The sequence below is a fragment of the Triticum aestivum genome, chromosome 2D (genome assembly GCF_018294505.1).
Source record: "Triticum aestivum cultivar Chinese Spring chromosome 2D, IWGSC CS RefSeq v2.1, whole genome shotgun sequence".
Taxonomy (NCBI): Eukaryota; Viridiplantae; Streptophyta; class Magnoliopsida; order Poales; family Poaceae; genus Triticum; species Triticum aestivum.
This window is the reverse complement of record NC_057799.1, coordinates 591,747,294-591,756,569: the sequence shown is the minus strand read 5'-3', so window position 1 is coordinate 591,756,569 and position 9,276 is coordinate 591,747,294.

Genomic DNA, 9,276 nt, shown 5'->3' with positions numbered 1-9,276 from the left:
GAAGGACCGGTTTCCCCGGTCATGTACGTACGTGCACCGTATTCGGATAGTCGCGGAAATACCAGGGGCTATATCGTAGCCCCTCTGTCAAACTCCTATGGTTAATTGAAAGTGTTAAAGCAATATAGTCTGATTGCCTCGTTCGCCGCGCTACCACCTCCTTCATGGACCAAGACGTTGGATCAAGTGTGAAGACGCGCTTTTGCGAACACCCCCGCATTATATGCGTGGGGGCTGAAGCCGACGACTGCAAACTTTCAGGATATATATATATATATACATACATACATAAACGACCGCACAGGAGGCATAATAATACTTTCAGGCAAAAGTATAAACACAACCTTTATAATTCAAATAACATTGTTCTTACAATTGGGATACATGTCACTAGAACATGATACTCTTCGAGCACTGAGCCTCTATTAAACGAGCGCCTTCTATGACTTCTTCAAAATAGTGCTCGGCCGATACCCGGCCTACGGCCGAACTCTGGGTTGCAATAGCGGTGGCCTCCATCTCTGCCCAGTATGTCTTGACAAGGGCGAGAGCCATCCGCGCACCCTCTATGCACGCCGACCTCTTCACAGCGTCGATATGCGGCACAACACCAAGGAATCGTTGCACTAAGCCAAAATAACTATTCGGCCTTTGTCCTTCCGGCCAAAGATGATCCACAACAGACCTCATGGCGAGCCCGGACAACCTATGGAGCTCGGCCCACTCGTCCATTTGCTCATTTAACAACAGCGGACGCGTCGGAGCATTGAACTGCGACCAGAACAACTTTTCCACTTTGTGATCTTTTTGATCTTCGAAAAACTTAGTCGCATCAGCAGCACTTGCTGCCAAATCCAGGTACGCGTCCTCAGAACTCCATAATTGATCCAGAAGGGCATACTTAGGATCTCCGAACTTCGTCCGCAACAAAAAGGGCTTCCCAGCTGTGATATCTCCGGCTTGACGTAGCTCCTCCTTCGCCGCTCTGATTTTAGAGCGGGCTTCCGTGGCTGCTACCGTTGCTTTCTCCAGGTCCGCCGTCTTCGTTTGGTTTTCCTTTTCAAGAAGCTCATAACGGTCGGCGGCATCTTTCAGCTCAACAGCCATCTTGGCTATTTTCTCTTTGCTCTGGCAATGCGAAGCTTGTTCGGCTCTTAGCGCTTCGACCGCCTTTAGGGCGGCCGCATCACTCTTCCTGGCTTGTTCCTTGGCCCGGGCAAGTTCCGCTCGAAGGGTCTCCACGGCGACAGCTCCATCTGCAGTCACAGCATATTACAGATACTAGCATCATGCTCCTCTTAATATGTGTTGATCATAGGAGGATACATACCCTCTGCCTCGTCAAGCCGCTTGTTTACAATAAGGACGATGTCGGCATCTGTCGCATCAAGTTGCCGCTTCAGTTCGGCAAACTCACCAGTTCGGCTAGCCACCGAACCCTCAGCCGCCTGCACGTGAAAGCAGCACGGTTATTACCTGGGACTATGATCCTCTATTTGTCGTCTTCTTCGACAACAACCAGAGTCTCAGGGGATACTATCTGCATAGGGCACACCTAGCGTGTGCGGTACCGTCAAAAATATATATTACTTTGCGTACCTCAAAGCCTCTCAGCAGGCTCATAAAAGCTTCATGCAACCCGCTTTCGGCGGATGAAATCCTCTCAACCACCGTACCCATTAGCGTACGATGCGCTTCTGAGATAGCCGCTTGCCCCAGAAGATTCATCAGTGCATCTGGTCGTGCACCGGACAGTCCCGGACTCTTTCTGTTGCTCTCCTTAGGAGCCGAATACTCTGGGCTTCGGGTGGCGAAGGGTTACCCTCTGGCCTTGGCGGATCAGGAGAAATCCTCCATGACGACACCTCAGGGTCGTCCGCTTCACGAGGCGGGGAGGCACGGGGAGGCGTTTCGCTCTCCATCATCTCCGGAAGAAGATTCCCCAAAGACGAACTCTGTCGAGAAGGGCTACGATCCGAACTATAAGACATACGTCTCGGTTATTATTCTCATAAGTGAAGCAGGGTATATTCACTATGAAGCACTTTTGTTTACTTACAGCTCGGTGGAGGGCTGGTCCCCTTGCGGGTACTGTGCGGTAAGGATGCCCTCCGGGGTAGGGCCCTCTGACAAAGGTTTCTTCCCTCGTTTGAAAACCATTGTTTCCAAGTCTTCAGAGGCGGCCCTCTTCCTTCCTTGGGGAGAGGGAATTTTAGATTCTTCTCCCCGGTTATCCTCCTTCGAGGAAGCACTAATTCCCCTGGTTTGGATGAATAACGAGTGAGGCTCGCTTTCGGCCTCTTTGTTCCTCCCTTTATCCTCCCCTGATGGCGCTTGATAAGGCGCAAGCTCAAGCATCCTGGCTAGTACAGGATCTGGTGAGCCTTCGGGAAGGGGGGCCGAACACCTGATCATCTTCGCCTTTTTTATCCAGCCCTGGTCAAAAGGCGACTTTCCAGAATGATGTTGTGGTAAATTAAAAGACAACGTGTTCGGCCGCGGAATTACTTATTTGGGTGTCTGGACGATTGCAGTTCAGACCCGCATCCTCGGTGGTGTTCGGACACTTTATTCGTGATCCGAAGAACAATCCATACATCTCTTCGAGCGTCGAGCCGAAGAATTGCTGAATAGTTCGCGGTCCTTCCGGGTTGAACTCCCACATGCGGAGAGGTCGACGTTGGCATGGCAGGACCCGACGAACTAGCATGACTTGCATTACCTTGACAAGGCTGACATCTCCCTTGAAGAGATCTCGGATGCGGCTCTACAACGTCGGCACATCATTAGCTGGCCCCCAGTCCAGCCCTTTGTTGACCCATGACGCCAATTGTGGCGGGGGGCCCGGATGGAAGGCGGGGGCAGCTACCCACTTAGCGCTTCGAGGAGCGGTGATGTAAAACCACTCCCGCTTCCATAGCTTGGTTGTCTTCGGGAAGGAACCCTTTGGCCATGGAGCATCGGCGCCTTTGTTTATTATGGCGCCTCTGCACTCTGCGTGTCGCCCCTCAACCATCTTCGGCTTTACATTGAAGGTCTTGAGCCATAAGCCGAAGTGTGGGGGTGATGCGGAGGAAGGCTTCACACACGACGATGAACGATGAGATGTGAAGGATGGAATCCGGAGCCAGATCATGGAAATCGAGCCCGTAGTAGAACATAAGCCCTCTGACAAAGGGATCAAGACTAAAGCCTAGCCCTCGGAGGAAGTGGGAAATAAATACGACACTCTCATTGGGTTCAGGAGTGGTGATGACCTGCCCTCGAGCAGGCAGCCTGTGCGAGATTTCGGCGGTCAGATACCTGGCTTCTCTTAGCTTCTTGATGTCCTCCTCTGTGACAGAGGAGGGCATCCACCGACCTTGAAGGTTGGATCCGGACATGACTGAAGGTCCGAAGCGCCTAGCCTGAGCCTTGGGTGTTGGAACTCGAGGTGGGGGAAGGATTCGATTGAGTGCGAGAAGAAAAGGACAGGCCTTGGCCCCTTTATAAAGAGGGTGAATAGCGAGCGTCCTCCGCGTGGCCGTTTGGAACTTGCCTAAAATCGAGGAGTTATACCAACAGGCACGATTGGGTTACCCACACCCGTATTGATGAGAATCCCGTGAAAAGAGGGACACGATCTCTGCTTCGACAGGACGTGCCAAAACCGCCTCGCAACACGTGCAGTGGCAGGCACGGGAAAAATGATTCGTCATGACCAAACCACGGCATTACGTCACATTATGAAAAGCTGTCAGCAGATTAGATTTGTGGAAATATTATTCTCTCTACGGTGGTATGTGGACTTTGTTTTGTAGAACCGGACACTATCCTCATGTTCAAAATCTTCTATGGAGTATTCGGAGAAGGAACCCGCCTTGCAATGCCGAAGACAATCTGCGCGCCGGACTCATCGTCACTGAAGCCTGGTTCAGGGGCTACTGAGGGAGTCCTGGATTAGGGGGTCCTCGGACAGCCGGACTATATACTTTGGCCGGACTGTTGGACTATGAAGATACAAGATTGAAGACTTCGTCACGTGTCCGGATGGGACTCTCCTTGGCGTGGAAGGCAAGCTTGGCAATACGGATATGTAGATCTCCTCCCTTGTAACCGACTCTATGTAACCCTAGCCCCCTCCGGTGTCTATATAAACCGGAGGGTTTAGTCCGTAGGACAACAACAACCATACCATAGGCTAGCTTCTAGGGTTTAGCATCTACGATCTCGTGGTAGATCAACTCTTGCAATACTCATATCATCAAGATCAATCGAGCAGGAAGTAGGGTATTACCTCCCTCGAGAGGGCCCGAACCTGGGTAAACATCGTGTCCCCCGCCTCCTGTTACCATCTGCCTTAGACACACAGTTCGGGACCCCCTACCCGAGATCCGCCGGTTTTGACACTGACACCAACAAGGATGTGTCACTATCCTGAACCTTATCTGCATTACTTCCTTTACCATTGCTTAATAAGGCACTCTTCCCTAATATTCTGTCAGCATTCTAAAAGAAGAAACAAGCAGACACATAACAGGTTTAGCATGTACTAGTATATGAAACTCATTTCGGTGAACCAGTTCATTAGTAAGGTGGACAGGATTAAACTACCAAGTCTTCTATTGCCAAGTACTAGTACATAATAAAAGCATCAAACAAACATATCTCTATTTCCTATGGTCACTGCATTGTCTTGCCAAATCAAAATAGAGACACGGTTCAAATCATATCAGTTCAAGACAAAGCAGCAGTGAAAGAATACAAAGCGTGGGAAACTACACGGCACAACAAGATTTCAGATGGGTACCACGGGTCTACATGTACAACAACACTATTGGCTCTGTTGTGATGCTAGTAATGTGCATGATATGAGAAGTCAATTGTATACACAATTGAAATTGAAATCAACAGAGCTATTGATAAGAGCAAGCCTGTTAAAGAAACATGCGTGAACATACCTGTTGTGCCATTGGAGTTTCGATTGGATCCTTCAATTTAAAAATAAGTTTGTATGAGTAAATACAGTGATATAAGAGCAAATCAGTATGCATGGTAGCAACCATAGTTAAAAAAGGCGTGCCTAAGTGAGCGCTTAAGCGTGCCTAGGCTCTAGGCGTTGGCGAAACGCATTGCGCATAACTACGCTTAATATGTGCATAACTGCGCATAAGCATGCGCTTTGGTCAGTAAAGCGCAAGGCGGTGGCAAAACGCACAATTAACGCCTAGCGCTTTTTTGAACTATGATAGCAATGGAATCTTAAATTAGAACAGTTGTTCTTTAGGTTTAGGCACTTGTTCTACATGAATAGAGTGCAGTAAGATGCAAGAATATAGTACTTAAAAATAGAAAATGAGCTCATAGACCTTACCACATTCTTGGTTCGGGACCAGTACAGAACAAGGTGTTCCCAGTAATCGTCCAGTAAATGTGTCTCAGGTGAACGTAAGGGAATTTGATGAGTTTCTTTGCCGGTGAAGTGCGTTTTCTTCAGGTAATTCCGATACTGCCACCAAGCATTCTTGAAGATAGCAGAGGTATTAGCACAGGTTACCTCATTCCGAGTTTCCAAATCGGTCCTTCTCTATAGAGAAAAATGGGAAAATTTGTTGTATTATAACCATCATGGAGGTAGGATTTATGGGACAAAGCAAAGTAATTGCCATGAATAACATTACTTACACATAACTTCTGGACAAACACCTGCAACTGGCATTTTCATTCATCTTCAGTATAATATTTCCAAGATGGGAAGATACGCACATACGATTTAACAACATCAAATGCGATAGATGCTAAACTACGACTAGTTGGTTGTGCTTCCTCCACAGGAATAGGCATACTAACTGGTGGAGTTGGGGTTCGCCGTGGTAGTACTGGCCCTTTGGGCACTGGAGCTGCCTTACTAACTGCTCTTGTTTGGGAGCTCTGTGGTGGAGATGGTGCTGTGTCAACAAGAACTGGGTTACTATCTGCTGGGGTTGGGTTAGATTGGGTGAAGCTGGTTCTCTGTCTATCACAGTAGGGGTACAATCTGCGAGAGTTTGGGTTATGTGTGGTAGGGCTGGTTCTCGTGCATGTACAACCAGGGTGCTATCTCCACCAAGAGGTAGCACTGTTTTATTTGAAGACCGTGTTTTTAGTCTGCTAGATGCTGGCATCACCCGCTCCAATTCAAATGGCTGATAAACAGGAAACATAGTTGAATGTACAGACATTGTATGAGAGACAGATGCAATAGATAGTGTGGAAAAAAGAGGGCATGAAATAGTTGACATGTATATTGTTTAACTAAAACGGATAGCATGACATAATTTCACATATATGATGTCTATCTAAACTGGATAGCATAGCATAACATAATCCAAAGATATGATGAATAACTAAACAGGATCGCATGACATAATTCACCTACATGTTATCTAAGTAATCAGGATCACATCATTTAATTCACATATGTGATTTATATGCTAAACAGAGGGCATTAGATATGATGTCTGAACTAAGAACATGGTGTTGAATATTGTGTATATGATGTCTAAACTATGCAATGCAAGACAACATACGCATGATATGAGCAGTATAACCGTGCCAAGTTAGAGCATACACCTCGGTGGGGGAATATGATTGGTCATCTGTCTCTGAATCCATCTCTGAGGAGCTATCGGGACCCAACAAGAGATTTGCTTCGACAGGTAGCACTGTCCACTCTGAAGGCCTTGTTTTCACTCCAGATTTTTCAATCTCCCACCCAAATGGCTGATTCACAGGAAGAGTAGTTTAATGTACAAACATTGTCGACAAATGGAAATGTAATGAAGAAAAGGATGGGCAAGATATCATTCAAATATATGATGCCTGGTTAAACAAGATGGCATTGCACATTTCACGTATATTGTGGCTGGCTAAAAGACATGAGACTGCATAATTCCCATATATGATATAGAAACTAAATAGGTGGCATTACAGAACATGTCTAAACTAAGAAGATGACATATATGATGTCAAAAGTAGGCACTGCAAGGCAACATATGCATGATATGACTAACATCATCATGCCAAGGTAGAGCAAACACCTTGGGGGGTAAATAGTAGTGGTCAGCGGCATCTGAATCCGCCTCAGAATAGATATCTTCCTCTGGATTACAATCTGGAGAGGGATGGGGAGGGTTTGCCATTGAACCCACCATGGAGCGATGTCTGCATGACATTGTATTGCCACGCAAAACTCTCCTCTCTTTTTCTCTACATGTTCAGCATGACTGTGTACAATATCTGACATGCATACGAAAAAAATATGGTGAGATTATGTAAGGAGAGCATGCAGAAATTTAGAGTGATGGTAACAACCAGTGGATGGATCCAAAAATAATGATAGCAAGCTGATGATTGCTTTAATTTAATAAAAAGACAGATGATGATTGCTTTACTATTTGTTTCCCACCCAAGATGAACAACATAGGCATACCCTAGGTGAACCAGATATTAGACAGAGATACTATTCATTGCTTCCTTGATATGTGCCCCACAACTAATTTAGAACTCAAGTTTGAACATTAATTTGGACCTGACTTGGAGTCCAAGAGGCGAACAGGACGATAAAGTAGCAGGTAATTTTAAGCAATGCATAACATAACCAGAAACAAAAGAGTGCGACCTCTCTTGTGGACCCGTGTACTCCTCAGGCTCATCTGCTGAGTCGATGATGGTGATGTCATTGCGGTGGGTGCCAGCAGCAGGGAAGGAGATCTGAGGCGGCAAAAGACGGTCAGGAGTCATGATGTCTGGTTTGGTGGATGTTTCTGTCAATGGAGCAGCTCAGTTGAGGTGGACGACGTCACGGCAGGAGCAGGACAAACCACACAAAGTTCCCTTCGACACCTACCTGTAACTGAAGTAATTCTGTAAGGGCTCATTTGGCTTGCATGATTCTAAAAATGCAGGGATAGGAAAAACACCGGAATAGGATAGGAATGCACATGGTAAACAGAGCATTTGTAAACACAGGATTTCTGTCAACTTGAGGGCCTCTTTGATTCGTAGGATTTCCAAAAGCGGGAATAGGAAAAACATGGGATTAGAGTGGAATGTCGTCTTGAATCCTACAGGATTGTACGAGTGTTTGATTGTGCATAGAAAACACGTAGGATTCTTTCAAAGAGGTTTGAGTGGATGGAAAGTTTCCTATGAAATCTAGTGCAAATGAATCCTATGGAAAAATTCCTATGGTTTACAATACTACGAATCAAACAACCAAGATAGGAAAAATTCCTAAGGATTAGAATCCTCCAAAATTCCTTTGTGAATCCTTTGAATCAAAGAAGCCCCGAGTGTTTGGTTTACAGGAATTGGAAGAGCAGATGAATGCAAAGAAACATGGCCAAAATAAAGTGAAACCATATGAAAGCGTGTACAGTTAGAATGTTATTCTGCCAATAATGCACTTGGTCTTGTTTTTATGCATAGGATTTTGAAAAGTAGGTCCAGGTGGATGTTTTGCTTCATTCCTTTCAACAAAATGCATGAATAATTGAATAGTAGAGTGCCATTGGAAAATTCCCTATTGCTATGTTTTTCCGTTGAACCAAAATAGCCCTAATGGATCGACATGAATGTATAGTAATAAGTGATGCAACAAGTGTACAACCTCTTTGAAGTAGCCGTGTCGACCTCAGCATTATTGGGTTGGTCGCTGAAGCAGTTGAGGCAGAGGTGGCTGTCGGAGGTGTGGAGGAAGATATGAGGAATCTGTAGACGGCGTCTAGGGCACTGCTCTGTTGTGATGGATCGTTCTGTCGTTGGAGCAGCCCCAGTGAGCCGTAAGACGTCAAGGGTAAAGCAACACAAGACAGGTGAAAGGATCTAGATGACGAGAGGGGGGGTGAATAGGCATTTTAAAACTGTTACGGATTTGGCTTTATCCTAATGCGGAATTAAACTAAACGGATACCTTTCAAGCACAAATCCTAAATATGCTAGGCTCAACTAAGTGCACCAACAACCTATGCTAAACAAGATAGGCACTTAAGGAAACTAGCAAGCACAAACTATATCACAAGATATGGAAATGTAGGAACAACTAAGCAATTCAACTAGCACAAGATATATCAATATGAGCAAGTATGAATTGCGGTAAGTAAAGGGTGTGGGTAAGAGATAACCACAAGTGAGTCGGAGACGCGGATTTATCCCGAAGTTCACACTCGTGAGAGTGCTAATCTCTGTTAGAGCGGTGCCGAAGCCAAAGCTTCGGGGCGTCACCAAGTGACTCACCGTATTCTCCTTTTCGATTCA